We start from the raw sequence: 18,276 nt of genomic DNA, 5'->3' as shown, positions 1-18,276 counted from the left end.
CTCTGTGATCCAGAACTCCCCGAAATTTGAAGCCCAATATAATGTCATGGTCCCTTACTAGGGAATGGCATATAGCGATGAGTTTAAAGGATAGATAAAGAACTTGGATAAAGTTAGATAAAGAACTTAGATAAAGAATGTTGACTTGAAAAAATTCCACATCCTATTTCCCCCCCCCCCCCTAATTATTCAGCTTTTCTTCACAGGAGTCCTAGACCACAGCAATGTATATATATAATATACAGCACTCCCACACATCCACCAGAAAACCTTTTCCCTTCCACAGTGATACTCTTAGTCCCTATTCATATCATATTTACTTAAAGTGATGTACAGAGTCTGAGACATTAGCTTTCTAACAAGGTGACATCTGTATTTACATTATGGTGCATACTTTAGGATACACAGTTCTTTACATTTTTAGTTATCCTATGTTTTACATTATGGTTTACATTATCAGTCTGTCATCTCCTATATGTTATGGTGTAATATTACATGTTTTATATCCATCCTTGTGTACTCTCAAGAAACTCCTCTCTTACCCCCCATTTACTTTGGTTCCACACATTTAACGTCCATTTTCCCTTCCACCTTAGTGCCCTCAGTGATAGCCAACCTCCGTTTCCTGAGGAGCCACTTCCAGAGATAGATGGAATAGTGTTCAGGGCCTAACTTGCTCAACTGCCCCAATGCCCTGGGAGCCACCCTTTCTCTCGAGGGATACAGTTCCCTCTATTGGATGGCATTAGTCCTCCCCAGGATGTGGGTCCACCCCCACTCTCACTACTTGGGTTTCTACCCCATGGTGTCACCCACTCTGGCAGAATGAGCATTTAGACATTCCCCAGGAGCCCGTCCTGCATCAGACCCTCCCCTCCGAGCATTCTAAACAGGTAACCCTCTTTATTATATTTTGATATGATTTTCTCGGCATTTTACTCTCCACCAACACCTGACCCTCTCCTGGTTCGTATGCTACCCCTCCCTCCCCCCACTTTTGGGCAACGTTACCCACCCGTCCCTCCCCAGCCACCCTCAAACCCGCAAAGCCCCAAGCAAAGGCAACCCCTTGCCCCCCTTTTATCTCTTCTTTGTGTTCATACTTACCACCATCTCGTCTTAAATTCCAACCCTGCAGACATCGGCTCATATCCTTCCTCCACCCTCCGATTTCCTGCAAGCCTATCGTTCAGTCTCTTGCTATCTAGGGCAGCTTGTTTATTTCATATCATTGAGGTCATGTAGTATTTGTCCTTCAATGTCTGGGTTGCTTCACTCAACATAAGGTTCTCAAGATTCATCCATGTTATCACATGTGTTTGTAGTGTGTTTGTTCTTACAGCCGAGTAGTATTCCATTGTGTGTATATACCACATTTTATTGATCCACTCGTCTGTTGATGGGCATTTGGGTTGATTCCAACTTTTGGCAATAGTGAACAATGCTGCTATGAACATTGGTGTACATATATTGGTTTGTGTTCTTGTTTTCAGTTCTGCTGGGTATATTCCCAGCAGTGGTATTGCTGGGTCATATGGCAAATCTATGGCTAGTTGTTTGAGAAACCGCCATACTGTTCTCCAGAATGGTTGGATCCTTCTGCATTCCCACCAGCAGTGGATGAGTGTTCCCCTTCCTTCACATCCTCTCCAGCACTTGTATTCTTCTGTTTTTTTCATAGCTGCCAATCTTATGGGTGTAAGATGGTATCTCATTGTGGTTTTGATTTGCATTTCCCTGATAGCTAGAGATTTGGAGCATTTTTTCATGTGCTTTCTTGCCATTTGTATTTCTTCTTCGGAGAAGTGTCTGTTTAAGTCTTTTTCCCATTTTTTAAATGGATTGTTTATCTTTTTATTTTCAAGATGTAGGAGTTCTTTATATATGCAAGTTATAAGTTTCTTATCAGATATATGATTGCCAAATATTTTCTCCCACTGTGTGGGCTCCCTTTTTACTTTCTTGGCAAACTCCTTTGAGGTGCAGAAGGCTTTAATTTTGAGGAAGTCCCATTTATCTATTAGTTCTTTTGCTGCTCGTGCTTTTGGTGAGATATTCATAAATCCATTACCTATTACAAGGTCCTGTAGATGTTTCCCTACACTGCTTTCTAAGGTTTTTATGGTCTTGGCTCTTATATTTAGGTCTTTGATCCATCTTGAGTTGATCTTTGTATAAGGTGTGAGATGGTAATCCTCTTTCATTCTTCTACCTATGGCTATCCAGTTCTCCAGACACCATTTGTTGAATAGGCCACTCTCTCCCAGTTGAGAGGGTTTGGTGGCTTTATCGAATATTATGTGGTTGTATATGTGAGGTTCTATATCAGAGCTTTCAATTCGATTCCATTGGTCTATATGTCTCTCCTTATGCCAATACCATGCTGTTTTCACCACCGTAGCTTTATAGTATGTTTTGAAGTCAGGTAGTGTGATTCCTCCAATTTCGTTTTTCTTTTTCAGTATGTCTTTGGCTATTCGGGGTCTCTTTCCTTTCCAAATAAATTTCATAGTTAGTTTTTCTAGTTCCTTAAAGAAGGCTGCATTGATTTTTATTGGGATTGCATTGAATGTGTAGATCAATTTTGGTAGGATAGACATCTTAATAATGTTCAGTCTTCCTATCCATGAACAAGGAATAGTCTTCCATTTATTTAGGTCTTCTTTGATTTCCTTGAACAATCTTGTATAGTTCTCAGTGTATAAGTTCTTTACCTCTTTAGTTAAATTTATTCCTAAGTATTTGATTTTTTTATTTACTATTGTGAATGGTATTTGTTTCTTGATTTCCTCCTGATCTTGCTCATTATTGGTGTACAGAAATGCTACTGATTTTTGCGCATTGATCTTATAACCTGCGACTTTACTAAACTCATTTATGAGTTCTAGAATCTTCGTTGTAGATCTCTCAGGGTTTTCTATGTATAGGATCATGTCATCTGCAAATAATGAAATTTTGACTTCTTCCTTTCCAATTTGAATGCCTTTTATTTCTGGTTCTTGCCTCAGTGCTCGAGCAAGTACTTCTAAGACAATGTTAAATAGGAGCGGCGACAGTGGGCATCCTTGTCTTGTTCCTGAGTTTAGAGGGAAGGAGTCTAGGATTTCTCCATTGTAAACAATATTGGCTTTAGGTTTTTCATATATACTCTTTATCATGTTCAAAAAATTTCCTTGTATTCCAATCATTTGGAGTGTTTTTATCAAGAAAGGGTGCTGTATTTTGTCAAATGCTTTTTCTGCATCAATAGATATAATCATGTGATTTTTTTCCTTCAATCTGTTTATATGGTGTATTACGTTGATTGATTTTCTTATGTTGAACCATCCTTGCATACCTGGGATGAATCCCACTTGGTCGTGGTGTATAATTCGTTTAATGTGTTGTTGAATACGATTAGCAAGTATTTTGTTAAGTATTTTTGCGTCTAGGTTCATTAGAGAAATTGGTCTGTAATTTTCCTTTCTTGTGGTGTCTTTGTTTGGCTTTGGTACTAGGGTAATGTTGGCATCATAGAAGGAGTTGGGTAATGTTCTTTCTGTTTCTATGGTTTGGAATAGTTTCAGCAGGATTGGTGTCAGTTCTTTCCGGAATGTTTTATAGAATTCACCTGTGAAGCCATCTGGCCCTGGGCTCTTCTTAGTTGGGAGATTTTTAATAACTGATTCTATCTCTCTGCTTGTGATTGGTTTGTTAAGATCATCAATTTCTTCTTTTGTCAATATGGGCTGTTTATGTGTTTCTAGGAATTTGTCCATTTCCTCTAGATTGTCATTTTTGTTGGAATATAGTTTTTCAAAATATCCTCTTATGATAGTCTTTATTTCTGTGGGGTCAGTGGTGATATCGCCTTTCTCATTTCTTATTTTGTGTATTTGCATCTTCTCTCTTTTTTTCTTTGTTAGTGTTGCTAAAGGTTTGTCAATTTTGTTAATCTTCTCAAAAAACCAGCTCTTGGTCTTGTTTATCTGTTCAAGTGCTTTCTTATTTTCTATTTCATTTAGTTCTGCTCTTATCTTTGTTATTTCCTTCCTTCTTCTTCCTGTTGGGTTACTTTGTTGTTGTTTTTCTAATTCCTTCAAATGTGCAGTTAGTTCTTCAATTTTTGCTCTTTCTTCTTTTTTGATATATGAATTTATGGCTATAAACTTCCCTCTCAGTACTGCTTTTGCTGCATCCCATAAATTTTGGTATGTTGTGTTATCATTATCATTTGTTTCAAGGTAGTCATTGATTTCTTTTGAGATTTCCTCTTTGACCCACTGTTTTTCTAAGAGTGTGTTGTTTAATTTCCAAATCGTGGTGTGAAATCTGGGCTTCTTTCCCTTGCAAATCTCCAGCTTGACTCCACTGTGGTCAGAGATAATGTTTTGTATGATTTCAATCTTTCTGAATTCGTTCAGCCTTTCTTTGTGGCCTAGCATATGATCTATCTTGGAGAATGATCCATGTGCGCTTGAGAAAAATGTATATCCTGCTGTGTTTGGGTGTAGCGATCTATATATGTCTATTAGATCGAGCTCCTCTAATATACTATTCAGATGTTTTGTGTCTTTGGTGATTCTCTTTTGAGATGTTCTGTCCAGAATTGATAGTGGTGTATTAAAATCCCCCACTATAATTGTAGATGTATCTATTCTTTCACTTAGTTTTTCCAGCGTTTGCCTGACGTATTTAGAGGCACCCTTGTTAGGGGCATAGATATTTATGATTGTTCGATCTTCTTGACAGATTTTCCCTTTGACTAAAATGTAGTATCCTTCTTTGTCTCTCACAATTGTTTCACATTTAAAGTCTATTTTGTCTGATATTAATATAGCTACTCCTGCCTTTTTTTGGTTATTGTTAGCTTGTATGATTGTTTTCCAGCCTTTCACTTTCAATCTCCATGCGTCTCTGGGTCTAAGATGTGTCTCTTGTAGACAGCATATGGATGGGTCATATTTCCTTATCCAGTGTCCCAGTCTGAATCTTTTGATAGGTGAGTTTAATCCATTGACATTCAGTGTTATTACTATCAAGGAATTATTTGTGTTAGCCATATTTTGATTGGATTTGTGTTTGTCATATTTTGTTTGTATATTTTTTTTTGTCTTTTTTGTTGTTGTTGTTGGTCTTATACTCTCCTCCAACTTTGCCTTTCCTGTTTTTTCCTTTCTTCCTGCAGAACTCCCTTTAGAATTTCTTGAAGGGGAGGTTTCTTGTTGGTATACTCTTTCAGTTTCTGTTTGTCTGCGAATATTTTGAACTCTCCATCATGTTTGAATGCTAGTTTAGCTGGATAGAGTATTCTTGGTTGGAAATTTTTTTCCTTTAGTACCTTGACTATATCATACCACTGTCTTCTTGCCTCCATGGTTTCAGAAGAAAAATCAGCACTTAATCTAATTGAGCTTCCCTTGTATGTGATGGTTTTCTTTTCTCTTGCTGCTTTTAGGATCTTCTCTTTGTCTTGAGCATTGGATAATTTGACAAGTATATGTCTTGGGGTGGGCCTGTTGGGGTTTATGACTTGTGGAGTGCGCTGTGCTTCTTGGATATGTACATCTGTCTCTTTCAGTAGATTTGGGAAGTTTTCAGTCATTATTTCCTGCAACACTCTTTCTGACCCCTTTCCCTTCTCTTCACCTTCTGGAATGCCTATAATACGTATGTTTGAGCATTTTGCATTGTCATTCAGGTCCCTAAATCCTAATTGGATTTTTTCTATCTTCTTATTGACCCCTTCTACTATCTGTTTGATTTCTGATGTACTGTCTTCCACATCACTAATTCTCTGCTCTGTCTCTTCTAGTCTGCTGATATTTGCTGCAAGTGTATTTTTGATTTCTTGAACTGTGGTGTTCATTCCCATCATATCTGTTATGTTTTTGCGTATGTCTGCAATTTCCCCTCCAAGTGATGTCTTCATGTTGTTAACCTCTTTCATTACTGCATCAATTTTGTCGGTGATAAATGTTCTGAGATCTTTCATTGCTTGTGCCAAGTTTTGCTCCCCTTCGTGATTATTGGTTTGTTGATTGGATTCAGCCATGTTTTCCTGATTATTGGTTTGTTTCGTAGATTTTTGTTGCTTTCTGGTCATCTCTTTATTTTGACGAATTTAATCAGTTCCTTAGCTTCTTTGTCTGCTCTTGGAGGTTAATTAGTTGTTATTTTTGCACAGGTGTTATATCTTCTCTTTGTCACTTTTATCTTCTTATTCTAGTTACTTGTTGTTGGTTAAGTTTACTTTAGAGGAAAGTATTAGTGTTGGGGAAAGGCAATTGTGTAAGCAAGGGAAAAGTGTAAAGTTGTATTGGTGATGTATGTTAATAAAGCAGGAATATGAGATCTGGAAGGATGGAGGTTAGATTCATGTAGATTGTATAGAGTTATAGCTGTAGGTAGAGTACCTTTTATGAAGTTGATGACTGAATTTGGGAGGAATATGGTATGAACTACACAGCTATTGTTTTCATGAGAGAGGGAAAAAGAAAAGAAAGGTAATAGTTTCAAGAGTGGATAATAGACAGAAAACAGAACAAAGGTATTAGAAATTAAGAGTTAGACACTTTGTGGATCAAAGAACGGGAGGTGGGGGGTGGAATATAGGAGAGACAGTAGATGATAGTGGATATCAAGATGCAGGGGAAGGGGGATAGTGTAGGTAGCCTAAATCAGTTCACACAGAAATGAGGCAGTGGAGGATGGGAAAACCCAGCAAATGTGAGGTGTTCCCTGTAGCACCTATTGTATACTTGAATTAAAGTAAAAATAAGTGGAAGATGAGGGACAAGAGGGAAAGAGAAAACCGAAAAAAAAAAAAAAAAAAAAAAAAAAAAAAAAAAACTAATTATAATAGAGAAAAAAGAAAGGCAAGAAGAAATGAAGAAAGAAAAAGAGGATGGGCAAACGGTGGGGAACGGATAGGGAGAAGAGAGATACAGGTACACACGTGTCACAATTGCAATACTATCTAAAACAACAACTTCCCCCCGCTTTGCCCTAAAACCCCCCCGTCTGTCTGCCCAAATGGGTCTGCAAGCACCTCCCTTCCCACAAACCCCCAATAGGCCGCCCAGGGCCCACGAACTCCCCAGTACTGCAGATGCTCAAAAAAAAAAAAAAAAAAAAAAAAAAAAAATTTAAGTAAAATTAAAAACAAACAAACAAACAAACAAACAAAAAAAAAAACAAAAAAAAACAGAAACCCCTCCGCAGGCCCGGCTCCGCCCGCCGCGGAGGCTTGGACCGGCTCTGTCCGGCTCCTCACGCCGCCTTGGCCTGGCCTGGCTCCGCCCAGCTCCGCTCGCTACAGCGGCCCAGCCGGCTCCGGCATCCACCTCCCGCCACCGCGGCCTGGACCGGCCCTGCCCGGCTCCGTACCCGCCGCGGCCTGACCCGGGCCCGCCCGGCTCCAAACGCTACCGCGGCCCGCAGCCGGGGCCTGAACCGGCCCCGCCCGGCTCCAAGCGCTACCGCGGCCCGCAGCCGGGGCCTGAACCGGCCCCGCCCGGCTCCAAGCGCTACCGCTGCCCGCAGCCGGGGCCTGCACCGGCCCCGCCCGGCTCCAAGCGCTACCGCGGCCCGCCGCCGGGGCCTGCACCGGCCCCGCCCGGCTCCAAGCGCTACCGCGGCCCGCCGCCGGGCCTGCACCGGCCCCGCCCGGCTCCAAGCGCTACCGCGGCCCGCCGCTGGGGCCTGCACCGGCCCCGCCCGGCTCCAAGCGCTACCGCGGCCCGGCCCGGCCTGGCTCAGCCCCACCGAGCGGGGCTAGATGCCTCGTCTCCGCCTACCCAAGAAGGGAATCCTCTGCAGGTAGCTGGGATCTCCGTGTATATTTCACAGACGAATCCTCTCTGTTACCTTCCCTCCAAATCGATGTCCAGACACCTCCGGACCAGCAAAAATCCCGAAACAATCCGGTCCCAAAGAGTCTCCAACGCCACCCAGCCGATTCCCTGCAGAAGACTCTAACAGGGATGTTCACTCAGCCGCCATCTTGCCCCCCTTCTCATGGTGTCTTTTATCTTATTCTTTTCTCTCCTGCATTATCAACAAAACAAATGTTATAGCCACAGGATTAATTGCATCCAATTTAAACATTTGACAATACATCATAGGTGATACTATATATTTTATGTTGCTCCACATCAAAAGACAGCTAATAACTTTGCTCACCATTTGTTACTTTAGACCATTCACCAACTAAAGTGATGACTGCCACTTGAAATAAAATGCAGTCTAAGTGATATTGTGTAGTTGCCATATAATCAAACATTCAAACATTGATAACACTTGTCTGAAACAATATTTTCATTAGGTTTTCAAAATGAATTGGAGATTTCTTATTCAGTTGTCATTCTTCTGACTCATGAGTTCTAAAGTAGGTGACCTGTGTCGCTTCCTGGTGAGACAACTTACCATCAATGTGAACTGTTCATTTCTCTTTCCCTCTTGTGGTAACTCTTGAGACAATATGTTGAGATGAAAGAAACCTAGATGGGAGGAGTCCAGATCCAGTAATCACATCATGAAAGATGGCATGGATAATTACACAAGCCAAAAGAGAGCTGCATCAATAGGAATATTTTCAGTGATTATGTTAGGTTATTGGTGTTTTTTGTATCTGCACCCCTAAGGGTTTTATATAGATTTAGGAGGTTATCCCTCCTTCTCTGTTATGAGCTGGAAATAGTGTTTCCTAAGTTTATCTTCTTTAAAAAAACAAACAAACTGTGTATGGCATTTTTATCATGCTGAAGTTTATGACTGTGGTGATTTGAGGCTTTGTGGGCCCCAGAAAATCACGTTCTTAAGTTAATCCATTCCAGTGAGTGTGAACCTAGGGTAAATGGGACTTTTTAAATTAGATTTGCTTAAATGACATTTGATTAGATTACTTTAGTAAGGAGTAGCCCAGGGTGGGTTTGGATCCTCTTATACTGGAGTCTTCTATTCAAGGGATGCCTTTGGAAAGATACAGAAAGAAAAGACTCAGGATCTCAGAGAGGACCCAGAGGAGCTGAGAGTTGAAGTCATTAGAACCAGAAGCTGAAATCTACAGAATGAAGGAGACAGAAAGTCACAGCAGGAGCAGTCAGAAGCTGATAGCAATGGACCTGGAGGAGAAAGCAGAGACTAGGAGCCTCTGCCATGTGCCTTCCATGTGCCAGAGAAGTCCAGAATCTACTGCCATTGACCTTCTATATTTGGGGAGAAAATCATTACTTAATGAAGTCTGGATGTCAACATTTTCCCAGTCTCAGAAGTGTAAGCTTATAAATTATTAAATCCCCATTGTAAAAGACAACCCATTTCTGGTATATTGTTTTAGCAATTTTTAGCCAACTAAAACAGTAACTTTTATGCATTACTATCTACTGACCTCTTATTTTGTGTCCTATAATTTTTGTCATAATTAGAAATTTCTTTTCCTTTCCATTCTCTAGTATATTCTTTTAAAATTTTTACATTTAAATATTTGATTGTTTTTATTTAATTCTTGTGTTGATATGAGGAACTTTTTTAATTTTTCCCAATGGTTTGAAATTCATTTATTAAAAAGTTTATCATTAACTCATTGGCCTGGGTACTGCCTTTATCATTTAAATTGTGGTGGGAGTTTAGATCTGTCTCTGGACTTTCTATTTTGTTTTATTAGCCTATCTAATTGAGTTCCAATAATTATGGAGTTTTACAATATGACTTCATAAATGATATTGCTAAGCTACTTCCATTAATTTTCTTCTTCAGAAAAGTTTTTCTTATAAATACCATTTCTAATAAGCCATTCATTTTTTGTAAACAACTTATCTATTTAAAAAATACTGATTTGGACAAATCATTAAATGGCTATTTAAGCTTAGCAAAATCTGTCATTTTGTGATAATAAATCTTCTATCTGGGTCTTGTAATATAACTTTAAATTTGCTTATGTTTTACATATTTTGGGGTAATTTTTAAATTTCTCATATATTTTTTACATTTTTCTTTTATTTTTATTTCTAGGTATTACATCTTTTTAGTTACTGAGGTAAGTGAAATATCCTGTTATGTATACCTTCTGAAGATTGTCCATGTGCTACTTCAGGCTGATAAAATATTGCCTTCTTACATAATTTATTTCTGACTTCTATTATTGCATATAGTAGTTTTTAAGATGATTCTTTTGGGTTTTCCAGTTTATACTTCCTTATCATCTTTCTTTACAAATCACCCTTACTAATTATTATTATTTCTAATCTGATTGTATTAGATAGTACTCCAATTCAAATAGTAGTTATAAAAACTTGCAACCTTGTTTAGTTCTTGAATTTAGTGAGAATATTTCCAGTGTTTTCCTACTAAGATCCTCACTTTGGTCTCAGAAAGAGAGAGAGGGGTAATAGAGAGATAGAGAGTATGCAAATGGAATATATCCATTTCAATGATTCATCAGGAATTGGCATTAAATTTTGTTACTTGCCTTTTCTGAAACATTGGAATAGATTATGTGATTTTTATTTTTCAATAATTAATAGGAATATTTATACTAATATGTTTTCTAATGATGTAAAATAATACCAGATTATCTTTCAAATCATGGAATGAATTCTTCCTGATTATTTTGTGTGACAGGTTTGGTGTGCAGTTCATTTAATTGGCAAATATTTCATTTAGTAATTTTACATTTAAATGAATAAGTTAAATAGGTTGATATTTTATACCTTTATGGAATCCCAATCAGTATTAAACTTATAAGTAAGTGTAATTTAGAGTTTCCTTCCTTTACTCTCTTTTATTTATTTATTTTTAAAATTTTATTTCTCTCCCCTTCCCTGCCTTCCCCCCCTCCCGCAGTTGTCTGCTCTCTGTGTCATTCGCTGTGTGTTCTTCTGTGTCCACTTGTATTCTTGTCAGCGGCACCTGGACTCTGTGTCTCTTTTTGTTGCATCATCTTGCTGATCAGCTCTCCATGTGTGCAGCGCCACTTCTGGGCAGGCTGCACTTCTCTTGTGTGAGGCGGCTATCCTTATGGGCACACTCCTTGCATGTGGGGCTCCCCTATGTGAGGGACACCCCTGCGCATCAGCACTGCCCGTGGGCCAGCTCACCACACGGGTCAGGAGGTCCTGGGTTTGAAACCTGGACCTCCCATGTGGTAGGCAGATGCTCTATCTGTTGACCCAAATCTGCTTCCCCCTTTACTCTCTTTTAAAACAATGCAAGTATACTGGATTACTTGCTCTTATTAGACTGAGTAAAATTCTCTGAAGAATTCTCTGAAATGTTCTGTTCTCTCTGTTGAGAGTTTTTTTTTTTTTTTTTTTTGGAACTTTTTTTTGTTTCATATGGTGACAGATTTGGTAGAATTTTAATTTCTACTACAGTCATTTTTAGTAAATAAGTCTCCAGCATTAGGTTTCCAAATTTATTTACATAATGTTGTACATATTAGTCTCATTATCCCTTTCCCCAGTATAGACAAAAGGTTAAAATCATTGAATAACATGGAATAACCACTGAAACAAGAGTGGAGCCTTTTCCAGTTTTAGAACATTTAATAACAATGTGCTGTGATGCATGAGCTAAAAACGTGGGTAGGCCATTCCATCTCGTTTGGTGCATTTTAGTGCTTAGAAACAGAGTTGATCCCATGATCCTCTTAGCCTGCTGTGCAGCTCAGGTGCCTCCAGGCAGAACCTGCAAGAGAAGCCATGGCACCCTACCTCGGGGCCTTTGGAAGAAAACTGGATGCTAGCCCCGACCCCACTGCACTCGCCAGCTGCAATTGGGGTCCAGGAGCAAAGCTTAGGACTTCCTTGGATTACTGAGCAGGACAACCAAATAACATCCCACTCCATGTGCTGGGGGCGGGGTGATGGACAGAATAGGATAAAGAAAGCTGGAAGCTTCCACACACCCCTCAGGACAACGTTTTTGCAGTTATGCAATGAATTTGGCACCACAACATTGGGAGAAAGGGCCAAAAAATTAAACCTGGACAGTTGTCAGCCTCAATCTTACCCACCCACCTCTACAACTTTCCAAGGCTGCTAAACCTTGCCTATGTTCAGTCACCTTAGCTCCTACATTCAATAGTTTAGACTTCACCTAATGCCAAAAATAAAAACCCACAATAGCTTCAAGTAGTCGTCTCCTTCCTTCCTCTCCATCATAAGTAAACTGGTTTTGTTAGGTAAAAGAGTTACCAGATTGACAAGGATGCCAGTGTTCTGCTGGTAGGACTGCTGTGAGTTAGAAATTTAGACTGTCAAGGAGAACAATTTAAAAACGTAATACTGTTTATTTAACTTCAAAAGCATTTCAGCATTCTAAACATTAAAAAAATAGCAAGACATTGCAAATTGTGTTTAAGTAGAGAAGGTTCTTGAACTCTGATGCAGCAGCTGTTTGCTGACAATGAAGAGTTCTGTAGTTCGTTAAAAGCAAACGTTTTAAATGTACTACACTTTAAAAAAAAATCCAAACACTTCTCATGCCAGCTGCCCTCCCCCCGCCTTTTCCACAGTAACAAATGGCAACAGAATGCTATGTCACTATATACAAAAGCAAGGGAACCTGAAGCTAAGTGGATGCCCTCTGCAGTGTCGACAGGTCCAGCTTCCCTGTGCATCCCCTGAGCTGCCGCCAAGCCAAAAGAACATCTCTGCCACCACCTCAACACCGAACATGGACCACCCAAGAATTTCCCTCGTTTTGCTCATTTTCACAAACTATAAGTATGTATAGTTGATAACAGAATTTTTAGCCAAAAAACATAGTTAACACCACCTTACAAATTAAAAAACAACAATAAAAAATGCCAGAAACATCTTCAAATGCCCTATCACACCTGCAGCAAAGTGCACAGTGTGCCAACAAGCTAGTGCCTTTTCATTTTAAGAATGTGTGGAATTTCGTACAACTTTGACATCTTTTCAGGTGCTCATGTCACCCATGACCACTTCCTGTAAACCACTGACAATTTCTAGAGTACTTTGAGAATACACTATAATGATGACCCAATTTTGTAACTAAACCTAATGAGGGCAACAGACACATCTCAAATAAGAGATGTGTTAATGATGGTGACCCCCAGCTCTGAGATATTAACAAAGAGACACACAGTTTTCTATTCATCCTCTTCTTCCTCCTACTCCTCCTTTTCCCTCCTCCTCTACATCCTCCTCTTTCACCATTTTTGGATTCCTTTGGTTAAGCAGGACCCTTCAGTGCCATCAAACCTCCTTTTAGACTTAAAGTCAGTGACATCCTTCTTGTACTCTTTAAAAATATATCCTTTTATTACAGAAGTTGTGAACTTACAATCATGCACATCTGTGAATTCTCAAACAACATCCCTTCACCAACACACTCCACTCATGTGGACCATTTGTTACAGATTATGAGATAAGATCACCTATTGACACTAATGTGGTCCATAGTGTACATCTGGCATATTTTCTTCCATACCCCTTATTAACACAGTGCATCTTTGGCATTGATGCGAGAGTATTAGACTATTGCTGTTAACTATAGTCCATAGGTTTCATTAATTGTAGTTTTCCTGTACTTCTCTATATTCCCACCACCCTGCAATACGGACATCATGGCAGTTTGTTATTTTTGATGAATTCCAAAAAAGAAATAATGATTATGTTTGTAAACTGGTCTGTTCTTCTGGGCTAGTGATACCCTTGGATTGTATTGAATTCAGAAGTTTCACGTTTACTTGATTAAATTATGGCTAGTTTGTTTGGGCTAGATGTCAGTAGAACATTGAGTCCCTGCCTCCTTGGTGGGCAGGTACTCACAGAGAAAAGGACAAGGCAGAGAAAACAATCGGAGCTTGAATGCTGGAGCCCAGGAAGTAAACACACAGAGAAACAGATATGTGAGGAAAGACAGAAGGCTCCATTAGACATGGCAGAGGCCCTGGGAAGAGAGACGAGCCTTTCACCTGATAGTTGACAGCTGGCATTGTGGAGAGAGCAAAGCAGCTGAGCCTGGAGAGAAACAAGATGTATCCCAGTCTCAGCTGATATTGGAAAAAGCTGGGACCATGGAGCCTTAAGAGAAAGAAGAAGCCTGAATCCTGGTAGATGTTAGCAGCTATCTTGTTCCAACACGTGGCAACAGATTTTGGTGAGGGAAGTAACTTATGCTTTATGGCCTGGTAACATAAGCTTCTACCACAAATAAATACCATTTATAAAGGCCAACAGATTTCTGGTATTTTGCATCAGCACCTCTTTGACTGACTAATACAGATATATATCTGTTTTAGTTCACAGAAGCACATTCTTGCATTTGTGCTATTAACCACTATTCTCATCCACCTCTTGAGTTCACTCTGTTATTCAGTCCCTAGATTATATTCTAGCTTTCTTTCAATTGGCATTTACATCCCTAGACTACCCTTTTCAGTCATAATCTCATTTATAAACCAGCTGCTACTCACTGTAATGTGTTACCATCAACTCTATCCATTTCCGTACTTACAGTCAAGTTAATTAAAACTCCTACATACGTAGTCCTTCTCAGCCCTCCTCTTATCTCCTAATAACCCATACTCTAGATTTTAACTCCATGCATTTATTCTTCATATTTAGTTCATATTAGTGAGACCATGCAATTAATTTTCTTCTGTGTCTGGCTTATTTCATTTAGCAAAATGACTTCAAGATTCATCCATGTTATCATATGTATCCCAATTTCATTTCTTCTCACTGCTACATACTATTCCATTGTATGTATATATATATAGTCTTCCATCAAATGTATGTATATAGATACACATACATATATAGTATACATATATATCATATGTATGTGTATATATAGACATATATACGTGCATACATATATATATACACATACATATACACCCCAGACTTGTTTAACCATTCATTGTTTAATGGACACTTGGGGTGTTTCCATCTTTTGGCAAATATGAATAATACCACTCTGAACATCAGTGAGCAAATGTCTGTTTCCATCACAGTTTTCAGTACTTGTGAATATATTCCTAGTAGAGGAATTGCTGGATCATATGGCAGTTCTATATTTAGCTTTCTGAGGAAACACCAAACTATCCTCCACAGAGGCTACATCATTTTACAATCCGAACAACAGTGAAATAGTGTTCTTATTTCTCCATATCCTCTACAGCACTTACTGTTTTCTGTTTTTTTTTTTAAATAATTGCCATTCTATGCAGTATGAGATGATATCTCATTTTCAATATTAAGGTTTATTTAATTTATTTATTTATTTCTCTCCCCTCCCTTTCACCCCCTCTCCCCCATTGTCTGCTCTCTTGTGTCCATTCACTGTGTGTTCTTCTGTGTCTGCTTGCATTCTTGCGGGCACCGGGAAACTGTGTCTTTTTTTGTTGTGTCATCTTGCTGCATCAGCTCTCTGTGTGTGCAGCACCACTCTTGGGAGGACTGTGCTTTTTTTGCATGGGGCAACTCTCCTTGTAGGGCACACTCCTTGCACCTGGGACTCCCCTATGTAGGAGACACCCCTGCCTGGCACTGCGCTCCTTGCGTGCATCAGCACTGCCTGTAGGCCAGTTCACCACGTGGGCCAGGAGGCCCTGGGTTTGAACCCCGACCTCCTATATGGTAGGTAGTCACTATCATTTGAGTCACATCCTCTTCCCTCATTATCATTTTGATTTGCATTTTCCTAATAGTTAGTGATATAGAATATTTCTTTCATGTGCTATTGGCCATTTGCATTTCCTCTTTGAAGAAATGTCTATTTCAGTTTTTGCCCAGTTTTTAATTGGATTGTTTGCCCTTTTATTGTTGAGTTGTATGATCTCTTTATATAGAACGGAAATCAAAATCTTATTGGATATGTAGTTTCCAAATATTTTCCCCCATTAAGTGGGCTGCATTTTCACCGTCTTTATGTAGTCCTTTGAATCACAAGTGTTTAAGTTTGAGAAAGCCGCATTTATCCATGTTTTCTTTTGTTGCTTTAGCTTTCCATATAAGGTTTAAGAATCTACCACTTACCACCAGGTCTTGAAGAGGTTTTCTTACATTTTCCTCTAGGAGTTTTATGGTTCTTGCCTTTATATTTAGGTCTTTGATACATTTTGAGTTAAGTTTTGTAAAAGGTATGAAATAAGGGTCTTCTTTCTTGCTTTTGGATATGAATATGCAGTTCTCTCAGCACACCATTTCTTGAATAGATTGTACTGCCCAAGCTGGATGGATTTGACAGACTTGTCAAAAATCATTTGACTGTAAATGTGAGAGGCTGTTTCTGAACCATCAGTTCTGTTCCATTTGTCTATCAGTCTATCTTTATGCTAGTACCATATTGTTTTTACCACTTTAGCTAGGTAATATGATAAAGTCTGGAAATGAATGTCCTCCATTCATTTTTAAGATGTTTCTTCCTTTTTAACATGTTTTTGACTAATCAGCACTTCTTACCCTTCCAAATAAATTTGAGAATTGTGTTTTTCATTTGTTTAAAAACTGCTGTTGGTATTGTTATATGGATTGCACTGAATCTGTATATCAGTTTGGATAGCATTAACATCTTAATGATATTTAGTCTTCTAATCCATGAACATGGAATGTTCTTCTGATTGTTTAGGTCTTTTTTTAAATTTCTTTTTAGCAATGCTTTGTAGTTTTCTGAATACAGGGCTTTACACCCTTGGTTATGTTTATTCCTAAATATTTTATTCTTTTAGTCTCTAGTATAAATGGAATAATTTTTTCTGACTTCCTCCTCAGGTGTATACTAGTATATACAAGCACCACTGATTTTTGCTTATTGATCTTGTACCCTGACACTCTACTGAAATTGTTTATTAGCTCTGGCAGCTCTGTTTTAGACTTTTTGGGACTTTCTATGTATAGTATCATATCATCTGCAAATAGTGAAAATTTTACTTCTTCCTTTCTGATTTGGAAGCCTTTTTTTTCTTTTTCATTACTGATTATATTAGCTAGAACCTTGAGTACTATATTGAACAATGGTGACAGTGGGCATCCTTGGTCTATTCCTGATCTCAACAGGAATGCTTTCAGATTTTACCTTGTCACAAAACACCTATATATGCCCATAGCATTGTCTTAGGCTAACTGAAAAAAGTGCCACATGTGTAGGGATTCATTTCACATCTTTCTTTTTAAATCATATATGGAAATATTTCCCGGAAGACCATTTGAGTAGACCTTCCTTATGTCTCATTGCCCAGAACTGGTCAAGAAAGCAGTAAAAATGGCTACCAGGTTCTTTTAGTCTTTATGATGAGAAAGAAGTTTAATATAAGAAAAGGAATGGAAAATGGATTTTGCTTAGGTAGCACATCATGCCACATTAATGTTTATAATTAAACATGTAAACAAGAACTAATAACCAGGTGGTGAGAATTTTCTAGCTAACAATTACCAACATCTGTGAAGCTGTTTCAATGCTATTTAGTCTAATAAATATAGGAAATGTTCATATTTATAAGTACATGTTTATATTTAGTAAAATTTCATAACTGGAACTCTTTATTTTTACTATGTTAAGACAGAATTAGCCCATGATGAATTACGGGGAATTTCCCCATGGGACATTATCTGTATTTAAGTATCATGTTCCTGAAACACAACTTAAAACTGATTTAAGAAAGAATGATTCACTGTTGTTGTTGTAGGATTTTCTTAAATGCTAAATCCTTGCAAAGCAAACCTGCAGTTTCCTAACTGTGTCTAAGGAAAGGAATTTCTGAATTTCGTATTTATTTAATGATTTTCATCATAATGATTTACCAGATAGCATATTAGGATAATTAAGCATGTTGTTTTTGAAATATGTCCTCAAATTCCAAATTCGTGTTCCAGTTTTATTTCTATTATTCAGTATCTCCAAAAATGAAGCAAAGGGACCTTTATTTTTAAAATAATTGATATGGCTTTATAGTTTTATGCAGAAGTCAAAAGAAGAATCAAGTCTTGAGATTTTGGTCTTGATTTAGATTTATAAATAAGAAAACTTTGGAAAAATATCACAAAACAACTGTTGATTTCTATACTTAATTCATGAAGAAAACCAACATATATATATATAGAGAGACAAATTCTATCCTCCCATAATTTTAAATGAACACAGAGTGTTATCCACTGTATAAATATGTAAAGATAGTTGTTTTTCCATGCTTAGATAGCATGAATACAATTCTGACCATGTTCATTAAAAGTGAAAATTGACTCCATTTCCCACTCAAAAACTTTCTTCTCTTTTTCCACTCTCTTGTACATATTATTTTCTAATATATGGATTACTTAT

Source organism: Dasypus novemcinctus, chromosome 2, assembly GCF_030445035.2.
Source record: "Dasypus novemcinctus isolate mDasNov1 chromosome 2, mDasNov1.1.hap2, whole genome shotgun sequence".
NCBI lineage: Eukaryota > Metazoa > Chordata > Mammalia > Cingulata > Dasypodidae > Dasypus > Dasypus novemcinctus.
This window is presented reverse-complemented; position numbering follows the sequence as displayed.